At 37.9% G+C, this 15,965-nt stretch overlaps 5 non-coding genes across 5 annotated transcripts; all 5 read right to left on the bottom strand.

The window, feature by feature from the left end:
* Nucleotides 1-6,959: 6,959 nt before the first annotated feature.
* On the bottom strand, nt 6,960-7,032 carry Trnak-cuu (transfer RNA lysine (anticodon CUU)). Its single transcript has one exon. It is a non-coding gene; the product is annotated as a tRNA-Lys (tRNA).
* Nucleotides 7,033-9,432: 2,400 nt separating this feature from the next.
* Trnak-cuu (transfer RNA lysine (anticodon CUU)) lies at nt 9,433-9,505 on the bottom strand. Its single transcript has one exon. It is a non-coding gene; the product is annotated as a tRNA-Lys (tRNA).
* Nucleotides 9,506-9,838: 333 nt separating this feature from the next.
* On the bottom strand, nt 9,839-9,913 carry Trnak-cuu (transfer RNA lysine (anticodon CUU)). The gene has a single exon. It is a non-coding gene; the product is annotated as a tRNA-Lys (tRNA).
* A 971-nt stretch (nt 9,914-10,884) lies between these two features.
* On the bottom strand, nt 10,885-10,957 carry Trnak-cuu (transfer RNA lysine (anticodon CUU)). Its single transcript has one exon. It is a non-coding gene; the product is annotated as a tRNA-Lys (tRNA).
* Nucleotides 10,958-11,494: 537 nt separating this feature from the next.
* On the bottom strand, nt 11,495-11,567 carry Trnak-cuu (transfer RNA lysine (anticodon CUU)). The gene has a single exon. It is a non-coding gene; the product is annotated as a tRNA-Lys (tRNA).
* Nucleotides 11,568-15,965: the final 4,398 nt, after the last annotated feature.

Here is a 15,965-nt window from a genome sequence, read left to right as displayed (position 1 = left end):
GACCCCAATTCTCAACCCCCCACCCCCTCCCCTCGCTCCAAACACAGTGGTAGCTTAACCGCGAACTTTCGGGCTTTCCCGAAATTCTTCGTCACGATACGAAACCGGATGAAAGAAAAAAATAAAAAAAATAATTATAATAAAAATAAGAACGCTATAATTTTCTTTTAGGTCATCGTTTTTTTTTAAATTTATAAACAACGTTACACACAGAAGGAGCAATTAAACTTAAAAAAAAAAGATTCCTCCTAACAAAACCCGGTTATCGTTCCTGTCCTGATACTACGAACCTTTACTCCTGCGGCTCGAAATTTCGTATCTACGCTTTAAGAAACCCAGTGCAGGTAAAGCCACTTCCGGAAACGGAAAAATGGGAAGTGGGGAGGGGAGGGGGGGGGAGATTGTGGATCAGGGGTGGGGGGGGGGGGGGTTATTGCAAGAGACCAAGCCCAATCGCTTTTCTTCTAAAAAAAATATCTGAAAGCAATTTAAACGTGAAAATACTCGCCTGTGGAAAACTTCAGACAGGGGGGATAATTGATAGCCAAGTGGAGACGAGTTTTTTTTTAAATGTACAGGGGGACAATCCTTAACTTATATTTCAGATAAAAGCTGGTAGCGTGGCTCAAGCTGTCTGTAGGCGGGTATCGGGATTTGAACGTCTTTGTACTCACGTTAGTTGCACATGCGCAGTAACTGGTCACGTGGGAACGATGCGCTAATCAGGGGCATGCGCGTGTCTGGTCAGTGGAGGCACGTGAGTGGTCGTCTATATGTAAGAACGTGCGTGAGTACAGGACTAGCCCACATCTCAATTCTTAGTTTATACTAATTATAGATTTTAAAACCATTGCCGTATTGAAGGTTTACACTTAATTAAAAACTAATGAAGATAGAGAACATACAATTAAAAGTATCTGGTCAATCAAATGTATTTTACGTATAACTTTGGTAGAGACAGGTGAGTCAGTGGTAGAGGCAGGTGAGTCAGTGGTAGAGGCAGGTGAGTCAGTGGTAGAGGCAGGTGAGTCAGTGGTAGAGTAATGTGAGTTAGTGGTAGAGGCAGGTGATGAGTGGTAGAGGCAGGTGAGTCAGTGGTAGAGGCAGGTGAGTCAGTGGTAGAGGCAGGTGAGTCAGTGGTAGATGCAGGTGAGTCAGTGGTAGAGGCAGGTGAGTCAGTGGTAGAGGCAGGTGAGTCAGTGGTAGAGAAAAGGCAATAATCTTACAAACGAAGTATGTCATTACAATTTAATTACGACTTTTTAAAGCTGCCTAATTAACTCTCTTGTAGATTTCCAATAACAAGGATGTAAACATAATTAGGCATCTTTTAAAAGTTAATCTGAGTATGGGAGGTAGAGGGTTAAAATTCAAATGGGAGGGAACCGACTTTTGTTTTTATGTGGGAGAGATGATGAGGATGGTAGATGATGTATATTTACAGCAGAGATGTTTAATTTAACATAGGAGGGAGGAGATTTAAATATACCTGGTGGTTAGAAGAGTAAGTTTACCTGGGAGGGAGAAAATTAAATGTTTGTGGGATGGTGAAGTTTAAGTTTATATGGGATGGAGAAGATTTAGTTTACGTGGGAGGGTGAAGATTTAGTTTACGTGGGAGGGAGAAGATTTAGTTTACATGGGAAGGAGAAGATTTAGTTTACGTGGGAGGGTGAAGATTTAGTTTACGTGGGAGGGAGAAGATTTAGTTTACGTGGAAGGAGAAGATTTAGTTTACGTGGGAGGGAGAAGATTTAGTTTACGTGGGAGGGAGAAGATTTAGTTTACGTGGGAGGGTGAAGATTTAGTTTACGTGGGAGGGAGAAGATTTAGTTTACATGGGAGGGAGAAGATTTAGTTTACGTGGGAGGGTGAAGATTTAGTTTACGTGGGAGGGAGAAGATTTAGTTTACATGGGAGGGAGAAGATTTAGTTTACGTGGGAGGGAGAAGATTTAGTTTACGTGGGAGGGTGAAGATTTAGTTTACGTGTGAGGGTGAAGTTTAAGTTTATATGGGAGGGTGAAGATTAAGTTTACATGGGAGGGAGAAGATTTAGTTTACATGGGAGGGAGAAGATTTAGTTTACGTGGGAGGGTGAAGATTTAGTTTACGTGGGAGGGTGAAGATTTAAATTTAAATAGGAAAGAAGGGACTCATAAACAAGTAAGATAAAGCGGATTAATCTACATATAGCGTGGGAGAGGATTAAAGTTAACGTGGGACGTCTGGGGAGGGCTGAGAGAATCAAAGTACAAAAAATGTTTCAGATTTACCATTTTACCTGGAGCTTTTCATTTGCATGATACAACATTTACAATTCATCCCGCCTCCCGTCAGCAAAATTCTCATCTGCCACCCCCTGTGAAAACACAATCGACTCGCCCACGCGCCTGTCCGAAACAACACCGAGGTTACACCCATGAAACTGACAGCCCCAGATTTTTAAAAACGTTTTTCTCAAGTCAGGATAAACCTCCAGCGATAAGTGATATTGTTGTTTTATATGAGTTCAAGTTCACCCTCGTGCATTGGGTGTTAAAATTGAAGAATTTTTTTTTTGTTTACATGACGAAGTTGCACAAAATTCTGGCGGGGGGGGGGGGGGGGGGGGGGGGGTGGGGGGGGGGGGGGTGGGGGGGTGGTGGTCATATAATCAGATATATCATAGATGGCATCCTGGTGTGTTCTGTGAGGTCTATAGATTTGTGCTGTTTTTGGAACTGGGTGGTGTGTATAGGGGGTTGGGGGGAGGGGGGTATTGCGCAAGTTATATTTGCTTTAAATGTATATAAAATTATAATTATTCCAAGGGCAAATGTTAAAAAAAATATTGCTGTATTATTTAAAATGTCAGTTGTGTATCTGTAAGTCGATGGAAAAGTGTTGACTTGATGACGTCATCTACCTTCACTGCGTCGGTCACCTGTGGCGGCTCATTAGCATAATTACACTCTATGACCCTTTGATGGATGACCCGAGGTGTTGTAAAATTAATTAAATGCTCAACTGTCGCGGATGAGTGTTTTTTGTTAGGGGGTTCAGAGGCAGGAAACGTGTGGGGGTGTGAGCGATGTGTGGGGTGTGTGGGGGTGATGGGTGTGGGTAGATGGGTGGGGGGTTGATGGGTGGGGGTAGATGGGTGGCGGCTAGATGGGTGGGGGGAGACGGGTGGGAGGAAACGTGTGGGGTGTGAGCAGTGTGTGGGTGTGGGGATAGATGGGTGTCGGTGTGAGCATTGTGTGTGTGGGGTGTGTGTGATGGGGTATATGGGTGGGGTTTAGTTCTGTCGACAATCCGTATGCTATATACCCACACAATTATAGGTCGGTGTTCTTGTATGAAGATGAAGGTTAGTTAATTTACTGTTGATAGATTTACCTGGGATTTCTGAAATATTTAATTAGGGCAATAATTAGTCTGATATATTAAGCCTGGACAAATTTATTCGGGGATTCTTAGCTTGGGATATTTTATCCGGGATATTTAGTCAGATATATGACAAACAAGTTAGTACAGCAGTCAAAAATCTGTCACGTGACCAGACCCAGCTGTCCAGATCGCCTACGTCATCTCGCACCCATTCACCCCGCTTGAATAACGCCGGTACGATTGCGACCATTGTTCAGACGGTAGCGTGTCCCAACCTTTAGAAAAAGCCAGTGAACGGTTCCATTTGACTGACGTTAGCGTTCCTTATTTGTCTTTGACGGTCACATTCCACCCCACCATATCCGCCCTAACCTGACTAGTGACACTAGTCCACCGAACTGAATTTGGTATCAACCTTATCAGAAGAAAGAGCTGTGTAGACAGTTTAAAATTTGGGTGGGGGGGGGGGGGTGGTGTTTGAAGTATTGTCTTACCTTTTCTCTCACAAATTTTAAGTAGAGACAGATACCAGATAATCAACTAAATGCCAGCATTGTGGCAAGGTTGGGATAAGTTTAGACTGGGTAAGGGGCGTGCAGGTGGCTTGTCTTTATGTTCTGTGTACACTATATATTGTCTGGTTTGTATGTTTCATACCACTAGGTTTGTTTGACTTAACGCACCTGAATCGGAGGTCACATATCACCTGGTTTGTATGTCATAAATCACAGGTTTGTATGTCATAAATTCCCTGGTTTGTATGTTATAAATCATATGCTTTGTATTTTCATAAATCACCTGGTTAGTATGCCATAAATCACCTGGTTTGTATGTCATAAATCACCAGGTTTGTATGTCATAAATCGCCTGGTTTGTATGTCATAAATCGCCAGGTTTGTATGTCATAAATCGCCAGGTTTGTATGTCATAAATCACCTGGTTTGTATGTCATAAATTGCCAGGTTTGTATGTCATAAATCACTTGGTTTGTTTGTCATAAATCATCTGGTTTACATGTCATAAATCACTGGTTTGTATGTCATAAATCGCCTGGTTTGTAAGTCACAAATCACCTGGGTTGTATGTAAAAAATCACCTGGTATGTATGTCATAAATCGCTTGGTTTGTAATTCACAAATCACTTGGTTTGTATGTCATATATCGCCTGGTTTGTATGACATAAATCACCTGGCTTGTAAGTCACAAATCACCAGGTTTGAATGTCATAAATTGCCTGGTTTGTGTGTCATAAATCACCTGGTTTGTATGTAAAAAATCACGTGGTTTGTATGTCACTAATCCCATGCTCTAAACCATGCTGATACATATTGTGGAGTTTTTTTTTTTGTGTTAATCGTAAAATTCATACCATATGGCCGTGCCATCTGATTGCGATATATGTGCGTACACTTCATGATAGCTGATTCATTATTATACAATCAAGCCCGATCTTAATAAGAGCAGCTCATTAGTTTAAACATACATGTCTACATAAGCGGGATTTGACACATGCGACGATATATAATTCTCATCCATACAAAATCATTACCGATTATATTTTCTGTACATTGTTATGGTCAAAAGCTTTGATTCTTTTTGCTTTCTCAAAGTTTAGTAATTGGTGTTTAAGATAGCACTCAAACGTCTAAATAAGATGTAGAGGTAGAGATTAGGGCTAATGTACAAAGTTATGTGCAATAAAATGTGCAATAAAATGTGCAATAAAATGTGCAATAAAATGTGCAATAAAAAAAATTAAATTAAAATTTCTTGGAGACTGCTTACAAGGTACAGTTTTGTCGAAATCCGACATTTTAGGTCAGTGGTTGGCATAAAAATGTGTCCATAATTTTTCTATTTCACTCTCCTTAAGAGCCTTCCACGAAACAAAAATCTAACCCAAACATCACCTCAGATAAAAACATCAACTTTTTAACCTAAATTTAAAAGAAAATCTCAAATCTAAGATTAAACTTAAATCTAAGAGTACATCTTTTCCCTTTTCTTTCACAATCTAAATATTAAGATCCACAACAAAGTTTATTACTCTGATCTGCCACTTATGGATAGAAATGACCTGAAGCTTACATCAGCGCTCTACAACACACAAACACCATTTGACTAATTGAAAGAATAATTAAGAAACAATTAGAAACAGTTGCGCAAACCAATGTCTCCAAGCAACGTAAAAAAACAATCATGGAGCCAAATACCGCCATCTTTGTTTTTCTGTGTACATTTTTGAGAGGGACGATGGGATTCGGACAAACACAACAGGATGTCCGAGGAATTTATCATGGTTTTACATATATATATATATATATATATATATATATATATATATATATATATATATATATATATATATATATATATATATATATATATATATTTTTTTTTTTTTTTTTAATTTATATATATTTATATATATATATTATATAAACAAAAGTAATCTAGCATGAAATGTCTTAATTAATCTTTACCGCGTTTCTTTACATCGAAATTCAGTATATAATGTATGCTTAATTCGTTTAATTAGTTTTCTCTATCAGTGAGTAGCTTTTATTATGTTAAACTGGAGCTAAATACACCTTTTAAAAGCAGTGTTAATCCTACGCGGGTACTTAAAAAAATAATTAGTTTGTTGACGACCCAAGTTACGTGTTTATCCTCGCACTGATTGCGTTTTATGTCGGGGACAAATGTAGGTGTATAGGTGAGGATTGACGGAGAGTGGCCAAATCAAGTGGCTCTGATGGACAGTAGTCAAGAAAATGGCTTTGTTGAAGGTTGGCCCAGAAACAGTGGCCTCGCTAGAGAACGGTCAAATCAAGTGGCTCTGGCGGGTAGTAGTCAAGAAAGTGGCTGTGTTGAAGGTTGGCCCAGAAACAGTGGCCTCGCTGGAGAGTGGCCAAATCAAGTGGCTCTGATGGACAGTAGTCTAGAAAATGGCTTTGTTGAAGGTTGGCCCATAAAACAGTGGCCTCGCTAGAGAGTGGCCCAGAAACACTGGCTTTTGAAACATTTTATTTGTATAAGATAGAAACTTAGCTCAAGAACAAATAAAACAATGTGAATGCCACAATCCAGCATAAAACGAAACCTCTCATTATTACAATACACCGAAACAGGTCTCAGTTTTGGATGCTACAAAAGGCGGCCATTCCCTTAGCCGTACAACATCCCACGGCCCGTACCGAATGTTGAAATTACTGGTTTGTTTACGCAGCCTTTAATGAGGTTTTCTATCATCTAATTAGCATTAAGATAGTCTAGTAAAAAAATTAATTAGATATTAATTAGTTTTTTTTTAAACAGACCACATAGGACAAAGATTAACCTCGTGTTGATGATATGCGATCGAGTGTCTAGTTAGATGCGAATCTGTGGGTAAACGTTGGCGAGACATTGCCCCAGGGTAAAGGAAAAGTGGCGGGGGACAACAATAAAATGGGTGGCTATAGGAGGCAAGACTAAAATAATATATAACTAGAGGAGAGACAATCTGAAATAATCTGGTGAAACCAAATTAATATTTCAATTATTAAGTAGGCTAAACATGATTTAAGATTTAAAAAAAAAACAACGCGCCCAACGTGGGGCTCGAACCCACGACCCTGAGATTAAGAGTCTCATGCTCTACCGACTGAGCTAGCCGGGAACTTATCTACATATGAAGATTTAAATAAACCAAAATCCAAAAAAGAAAGTCGCGGAATATTAGTCTTCTATTTGGTTAAGTGGGTTTGAAATTGAATCAGTCTAATTAAAAAAAAATTGAATCGAATTTATCTACAGGAAGGGAAGCAAGGGCTGGTATTTTAATATATTCTTTACTGCTGATTAGACCTGCAAGTTAAAAATAGAAAGACATTTGTAATATATTATAATAATTAAATTAATTTTTTTTATTAAACATTGCTATTACTTTAAAATTTATAAAAAAAAATTCTACCTTTTCGGATGAATAACTTGACACTGACCTTTCAAAGAAATAATTCCCAATGTCTCCTTGTAACGCTCAAAATCTCAAATATAAATATCCTTTATACTTTTATACTGATTGCTTAATTGTTGTGAACAAAAAGTCAAGGCTGCTTTTTGTTTTTTTTATGTCCCGCTTCAAGATTTTAAAATACCAGTAGTAACCAATAAGCAATAATTATATTTTTTTTACCATTAATTGAATCAAAATAAACACAATTAGGCCTAGGCTGTTAATATAATAATAATACTATACTAATGCAGTAACTACATTTGGGACAATATAACGTAGGCTATATTTTTCGTTCAACTATCCTACATATTGTAGTATGTTATCGTCATTGTTTATTATTTTAGCGGAAGTAACATTTCTATTTATTTAATTTTTCCCGATTTAAGAAAAATATATACGTCTGGTTTGATAAACAGTAGCTGGCAAGTACGAAAACGAATTTTTTTGACCTTCTTACAATCCTTATATGCTTTAAAATGCTCTGGAATTAAGAAAATAAAACAAACTTTTCTTTGTTAAAAAATTATTGGTAGCCCATAAAATCTGTACACATAAGAGTCAAATGTTTCAAGGAAAATAGTATTGATTAAAAATTAGATATTCTGGTGTTGTGTTCGGAGACAAATGATTCTGAAATGCGAAATCACTGCATTTAAGGTTTTAAATAGAACTGAAATAAATTTGGGATTACAGAGAATAAAATCTTTTAAATCAGTTGTAGCATTTTTTTCCGATCAACGGAACAATATAAATATTTCCAACATTCGTAAGTCTACAAATTAAGTATTTAAAAAAGGTTGTAGTTTTCTATTTACAAAAGACTTTTATGATTTATGCATAATATATGAAACCTAAAGATTAAACAGACTCTTATAATGTATTTTTAATGTTTATATATTTTTAAGTAATAAACTATGGTTCGCTGTTTTCTTTCTTATTTTTCATAATGTATTAACTTTTGTGAACATACTTTTAGGTTGTTACCCTTGACTACTTAAATTTATTAATGGGAAGTAACTACGGAAAGTATTGTATTGCTCAACATTCCAGCTTATCTACAAATCATTAAACTATGATGTAATGTATGGATATATTAATTATAATATCACAATAACGTACAAACATATTTTATTTGTTTAATTTTATATTTTACATTTCAGTTCAAGTTTTTAAACCCAGCTCTTTATCAGGAAGGGGCGCCAAGGTGCTTGGAAATCTGTCATACTTTTGTTTTGGACTCTGGCCTATTACTTTCAATACAAATAGCCAGTGATTTAACGGTCAGATTCTCATACAATAAATTTGTATAATACGATTAAATAGTGTCCATTTATCTTTTATACCTGAAGTCCATTAACAGTAAGGACCAAAGGACTGATTGGTACAGGAAAAAAATTGCAAAAAATGAGGTGATAACATTTTGTCAGGACATCTAAAATTCTATCGACATCAGGAGCTGAGATGATGGACTGTTGTAGCCTGACGCTGACATCAACGTCTGATATGATGAATGTCTTAAGCTGTGGGAAAATGGTTTTAAAATTTTCGATAGTCGAGACACAATGAACCTGATATTAATTTAATTATCAATTCGTTTGAAAAAAATAAATGTCTTTAGTGTGTGTGCTAATTTAAATTTAATGAAAAAATTATAAAGTAAACAACTGCTTTTTGTTTAAGGTATAAAATATTGAGTGAACTAAATTCTGAAAATAAAGTTGAGCTCATGAGATTTCAAGTTAAACTAAGGGAAGTAACTTAGAGACACGGTTACCGGACTTGGCGTTGCGTCGACTAGGATTAGCACAGTATGTAAACGTTAAGCCAGTGAGCTTAGCAACTACAGAACTTTCCCTAACCTTGTTATCTCGAGATATACAGACATATTTTGGTTTGTTTATGTGCTGGCTTATATTGAGTCTTATTTAATACCTCAATACAATGATTCAGATTTCTAAAACATGTTTGTGAAGCATAACAAAATAAACAGAAAAGTATAGTAAAATGTATTCTATAGATATTTTATTTTTTAATCCATTAAAGTATAATTTTAAAAAAAAGCTACGCCCAACGTGGGGCTCGAACCCACGACTCTGAGATTAAGAGTCTCATGCTCTACCGACTGAGCTAGCCGGGCAGGTAACCATTACTCGCCGTTACATTTTAAAACACAGTGCTCCATAAATAACACTGCGTAAAATAATTTTATATCGGCAAATTTATTATCCCTTTTGATGTCTGTTAAACGATGTATGCATTGAACCAATATAAAGAGAGTTAATTGGTAAATGTCAAAATTAAGCCTTACATTTAATCAGAGGCGTAGCGACCCTTCCCGGCGCCCGGGGACAAACTTCCTCCCCTCAAGATTTCGATTTGCACCCCCCCTCAAACTTTCGATTTGAAAATCTGTATATGAAGGGTTATAAAATTCCAATGACAAAAAAAAAAAAAACAACAACAAAAAAACTTCGCCCAACGTGGGGCTCGAACCCACGACCCTGAGATTAAGAGTCTCATGCTCTACCGACTGAGCTATGTGAGATTTAATAGAAATTAATTAACACGCAGGCTAATTAACATCATTATCATACTTTGGCATTTTGCTTTGAATCAACAACAGAAAAGCTTTAATGATAAATTGGTCAATATTCTTTGTTTTGTATTTAGTTGAGGCTCAATACAAAGGCTATTGTCCATTAATCACTTTTCAACGTGAAAAAAAAGTTGATTTCTATACTGCCTTAAATATTTAGGTGTCCAACTGCAAATACCTTAAAAGATAATTTTTAGAAGTGGGTTTGAACAGCGAGCAGTGGGGTGTCTACCTATTGAGCCAGTAAGTTATCATAAGGTTAACTATTAATAAAAACATAATTCTTCAATTATGCAGTAAAAATAGGCTTTTTTCCCCATCTGTTTCACGGGGTGATTTATTTCCAGTCGGGTCAATGAGGACATCCAGACATAGAATTTTGTATCACTATTGTTTGATGCTGCAAGAAACACGTGACTATAGCCTATACATTTAAATGACAATGTAAATACCTCGGCTCAGTGTGTAACTAAATACAATTATTGACTTCATCTTTACGTTAATTGAGAGATGAAAGGAATTGAATAGTTGAATGAACCCACGCTGTTCCTATATCTTATTATAGCGCTGCGTAGGCAGAAAAAAAAAAAACAATTTCCTTACATTTTCTTTTCAAACTAAAAAAAAAAATAATACTCCCAACGTATTTTTATTGATTTAAGAAAATCTATCTTCCTTATAAATCAAATTTAAAATATCGAAAGTGTATGACGGTTACGTTTTTTTCATTACTTTCTAGAGTTCACTTGTAGTATTTATTGCCAAACATTACCAAAATAAATACTTAACTAGATAATGAACATTTATAGTATACTAGGTAAAAGTGATCACTTACCGTGTGTTTTTAAACAAAATATGGCTTTAAATTATTAATTAATGTTTTTTTTTTTTTTACATTTACAAAATGTGAAAATAAATGTCGCCCAACGTGGGGCTCGAACCCACGACCCTGAGATTAAGAGTCTCATGCTCTACCGACTGAGCTAGCCAGGCTTGTGACCCTTGTAAAACTAAATTCATCATCATAGTAAATGGGGTTACAGTTAAATCAGCGACACTAGTCAGAGAAATCATAAATGATATTAACGAGGATTTTCCCATCATTATTGTTGACATTGATTAAAATAGTATTTTCTAAGATTTTTTCATCAAAGCGGCCGTAAAAAAAAATTAACAAATTAAGAGGATATTAAGCTGATAGAGAGGATGACGATTCATTAATCCTTACAGCACTTTAGGCCGACTAAGCTAACATGTTCAGTTTTGTCAGCTATGGCTATATCTTGATTGTGGTAAGATGCCGTGATAATCCTTCATTTTACCAGGTACAAGACAGTCTCTAGTTGCTGTGTTTCTCAAGTTAAGGTTTCATTATTAGGGCAACACGAAGGTCTGTAGGGCAACAAAAAGGTCTGTGGCGCAACAAGAAGGTGTGTATGACAACACTTAGATCTGCCACTTTGTGAGCCTGATACTTCAGCACATAATAAAAAATAAAAAAAAAACTTACGGTTATTTAAATAAAAACAACGCCCAACGTGGGGCTCGAACCCACGACCCTGAGATTAAGAGTCTCATGCTCTACCGACTGAGCTAGCCGGGCCGACATGATTAAATATATTCTTTCTCGACATAAGACGAACAGGTTGCATAGAAAAATAAACAAAAAATCAGCCACTTGCTGACCTTACATGATGTGTTTGGCTTCTAGCCACTTCCGATACAACGTGAAATCTGCTTTAAAAGCGAATAAAACGCAACTCCTTTGTTAAGACAAAGCGCTTGACGTGGCGTTCAAACACATCTAGATCGCCATAATATAGATATAGCCCTTTGTCTGTGCATCTCTAAAAACAATCAAGCTACTGTTACCAGAGTTTCTTTAATGCATCTCTTCGGGACACACACACATACACACACCCATCCCCCCCCCCCCAAATAAAAAATGGAATTTATATATACACATTTACTTCAATCAGTCTTCACCCTACGAAAGTTTCAAGTCGTCCCCCCCCCCACCCCATCGAGGAAAAATGTCTGAAAGTAACACTGACCATTACCACCCACATCAACCCCTTACTGTTGTCTACACGGCGAAAAAAGATGAACTAATATAATGTAGGAGGGTTGAGACCATGGCTACAATACAACAATAATCACCAGTAAGTTTTGTTGGCTGGGAATTGTTGTCTGGGAATTGTTGGTTGGGAATTGTTGGCTGGGAATTGTTGACTGGGAATTGTTGGCTGGTAATTGTTGGCTGGGAATTATTGGCTGGGAATTATTGGCTGGGAATTATTGGCTGGGAATTATTGGCTGGGAATTATTGGCTGGGAATTATTGGCTGGGAATTGTTGGCCTGGAATTGTTGGCTAACAAAAGCGAAAGTTGGGTCAAATTTCGCTAGACTGGTGGGCGTTTTAAAAATTAGCGTGACGTTGGTAGGTAAACATAAACAAATGTCGGTTCTGTTGGCCCATCAATCTGTTTTATAATGAATCCAGAATGGGAAACTACAAGTTATGTATTTAAAACTACCTGTTCAACGTTGAGGGTGTGATACATCAACATGACTGATCTCAAGGTGTGATGTAAGAACAGAACGCTAAATCAGGAATAACGTGACAGGTGACAAGAGTACCTTGAGCAGGAGTAAAATAACAGGTTGTTGAACTCGTTACATATTGAGAAGGGGGGGGGGGGGGTGTTTGTTATACAATACAGTAAAGAGCTAATAACCATTTGACCGAATGGGGAGTGTGTTAAACAAGATAGAGGATTGATGAGAATTTTACTTTGTCCTTTGTGTAATTGTCTGATGTTGGTTGTACTGTTGTATGCCTGCTAAAACTGCTAAAACAGTGACTGGCCAGTTTGTATTTTCTGTATTAGTGTGTGTGTATTTGTGTATCTGTATGTGTGTGTGAGGGGGGGGGGGGGCGGGGCTGTGTGGTGTAAGGCGGCATTAGGTCAGGTCAAACAAACATGTTAGAAAAAAAAAGGTTGACCCTAATCCAAATGTTTAGTTTCTTAAAAGACTATTTTTATTCCGATTCATCTTATAAATACTGAAGTTAACTGATTCATCGAAGCGTCTGTTAGTTTAAAATTTTAACAAATATAAATGATCTCAACTATAATAGTTTTATTTAGGTATAAAATCAGTAAGATGTGTTTTCTAGGTATAGCTAATTTTAGCATCACAAATTAAAGGCCGGACTGTCGGGGTCGAAGCTTTTATTTCTAGCTAGCAGTTTAATGTTTCGCTAATCGAGATCAACTGTTGATAAATTATTGTTCGAACTATAGAATCAACTGTTGATAAATTATTGTTCGATATATAGGATCAACTGCTGATAACTTATTGTTCGGAATATAGGATCAACTGTTGATAAGTTTTTATTCGATGTGTGGAATCAACTGTTGAAACGTTATTGTTCGCATATATTTCCACCCACAAATTCAAGACCCATAACTCGGCACCGATTCTGTAGCAGCAATCTGTTGTTTCCACGGTTACCCCGCATTATATCCCACGATCAAAGGGGAGCTACCTCGCTAGGGTGGATGACGTCACAGGCTGTCAGACACCCACTGGCCAGATTTCGCCGCAAATATTTCCCGTCTACTTAATCTTCTGGCCTGTAACAACACAATGATGAAACGCGACTGAATGAAGGATGATATTTTGGCTGACATTTCGTCCCACTTGGGGGATGCCGTACATCCGGGTACTCAAATCACCTGCAGCAATGGAGGCAAGTCTACGGCGTCTATTTTTAAACCTGCCGTAGAGTCAACTTTAACACACGATTTTAAGTGGCGGGCTAAGGTAGGGCACGTGATGTTTGATTCAGGTACAATGTAAGGTCAATAGGAGAAACTTTATTATCTGCTTTCTTTTGTTTATTATTAAAAGTTAACTAAACTTTGATGATGTGGCGACCCTGGCTACAGGACATTACCCCCCTGGATATTTCCCCCCCGGACATTCCCCCCCCCCCCGTATTTACCCCCCCGGAGCAATTACCCCCCTGTCAATTACCCCCGGGGAATTACCCCCCCCCCCCTCTCAAGTTAAAATCCTAACTCTAACTAGAATTTTATACCTATATACTACTTTAATCCAAACCTTAAGAAAAAGACCAAAACCTAAGCATCCACCTTAGCCTAAAACTTTACACAAAACCAAAACTAGACACAACCCTAACCCTAACACTAGCTCTAACCCTAAGCCTAGCCCTAACCCTAATCTTAACCTTAACCCTAACCCTAATCCTAACCCTAACCCTAACCCTAACCCTAACCCTAACCCTAACCCTAACCCTAACCCTAACCCTAACCCTAACCCTAACCCTAACCCTAACCCTAACCCTAACCCTAACCCTAACCCTAACATTACCCTAACCCTAGCCCTAACCCTAGCCCTAGCCCTAGTCCTAACCCTAACCCTAACCCTAACCCTAACCCTAAAACCTAACCCTAACCCTAACCCTAACCCTAACCCTAACCCTAACCCTAACCCTAATCCTAACCCTAACCCTAACCCTAGCCCTAGCCCTAGTCCTAACCCTAACCGTAGCCCTAGCCCTAGCCCTAGCCCTAGCACTAGCCCTAGCCCTAAATCTAACCCTAACCCTAACCCTAACCCTAACCCTAACCCTAACCCTAAACCTAAACCTAAACCTAAACCTAAACCTAAACCTAAACCTAAACCTAAACCTAAACCTAAACCTAAACCTAAACCTAAACCTAAACCTAAACCTAAACCTAAACCTAAACCTAAACCTAGCCCTAACCCTAACTCTAACCCTGTCCGGGGGGGGGGGGGGTAATGTCCTACTGGGCGGGGGGTAATTGACAGGGGGGAAATGCCCTGTTCCCGGCGACCCTAGGGTAGATGAAGTAGATTTTTTTTCTGTCACCTAAGCATATGAATTGCATGGTCGATTTTACATCCGGGAGCCTTTCGTTTATCCGATAAGAATTTGGTATCCATAAGAGATGGGTGGACTTAGGGACGTCTTACAGACTCTGGTCAGGTGCACTTCAAAGCTGAGTGGACTCGGACGTCTTACAGATTTCAGTCAGGTACCCATCAGAAATGGGTGGACTTAGGGACGTCCTACTTTATAGTCAGGTACCCATCAGAGCTGGGTAGACTAAGGGAAGTCCTTCACACTGATCAGGTACCCATCAAAGCTGAGTTGACTCAGTAGGGTAACCATTGTACACTCTACCACTCGTCTCAGGTGTCCTGTTCTTTTCCCTAGCTGGAGCAGAATGCCTCGAAAATCGCAAGAAATCGACAATGTAACTACGTTATGATTCCGTTACGATTAATTATTCAGTTTTAAAATAAACTAAAAATCCAGCTCTTATGTCAATGTGTTCATGTACGTAGTTTAGCTAGTCTCAACTACAGGTAAGACCAAAAACGTTTTACTTAAAGCATGCACGAAATGTTATGTGTTCGCTGATAAAAAGTTAAGAAAGTTTTTAAAGTTGAACTGCTGATACCCAGGCTAGAGGATAGGGGTAGATTTTGGGCTGTCAACCTCTAAACTACGAGACAGACTTTACATGAGCTTAAAAGATTTAGCTCTTATCTCTCTACCGATGTACTTGTCACGGTCATATGAAAAATCTGGTTTTAAATATTTTTGCTAATTCGTTCAGATTCAGCGATCATAGCTAGAAGCGTTAGTAATGGATTACTGTAAAACATTCCTTTATTATTATATTATCAAATAAAATGACCACTGAAAGTTAGGCTTGACTCAGACAATGCAGCTGTCCAGATAATTTTTTATTTATTTTTTAAAGTTCAATTTGAAGATTTTTTTTTACCTAGCGATCACTCTACTATAAGCGATGAAAAACGTGGAAAAAAATAATAATTTAGGTCTAATCACACATTTAGGCCTACATACCCGGAAAAGAAAATGCGAGTTTGCGGGAAACTAATACTTTATACTAAATTTTCTGCGCGAACGTGAGT

Source organism: Physella acuta, unplaced genomic scaffold (genome assembly GCF_028476545.2).
Source record: "Physella acuta isolate Inbredline_101_S28 unplaced genomic scaffold, ASM2847654v3 ptg000028l, whole genome shotgun sequence".
NCBI lineage: Eukaryota > Metazoa > Mollusca > Gastropoda > Physidae > Physella > Physella acuta.
Note: the sequence above shows the minus strand (reverse complement) of the source record. Positions and strands in the feature narration are given on the sequence as shown.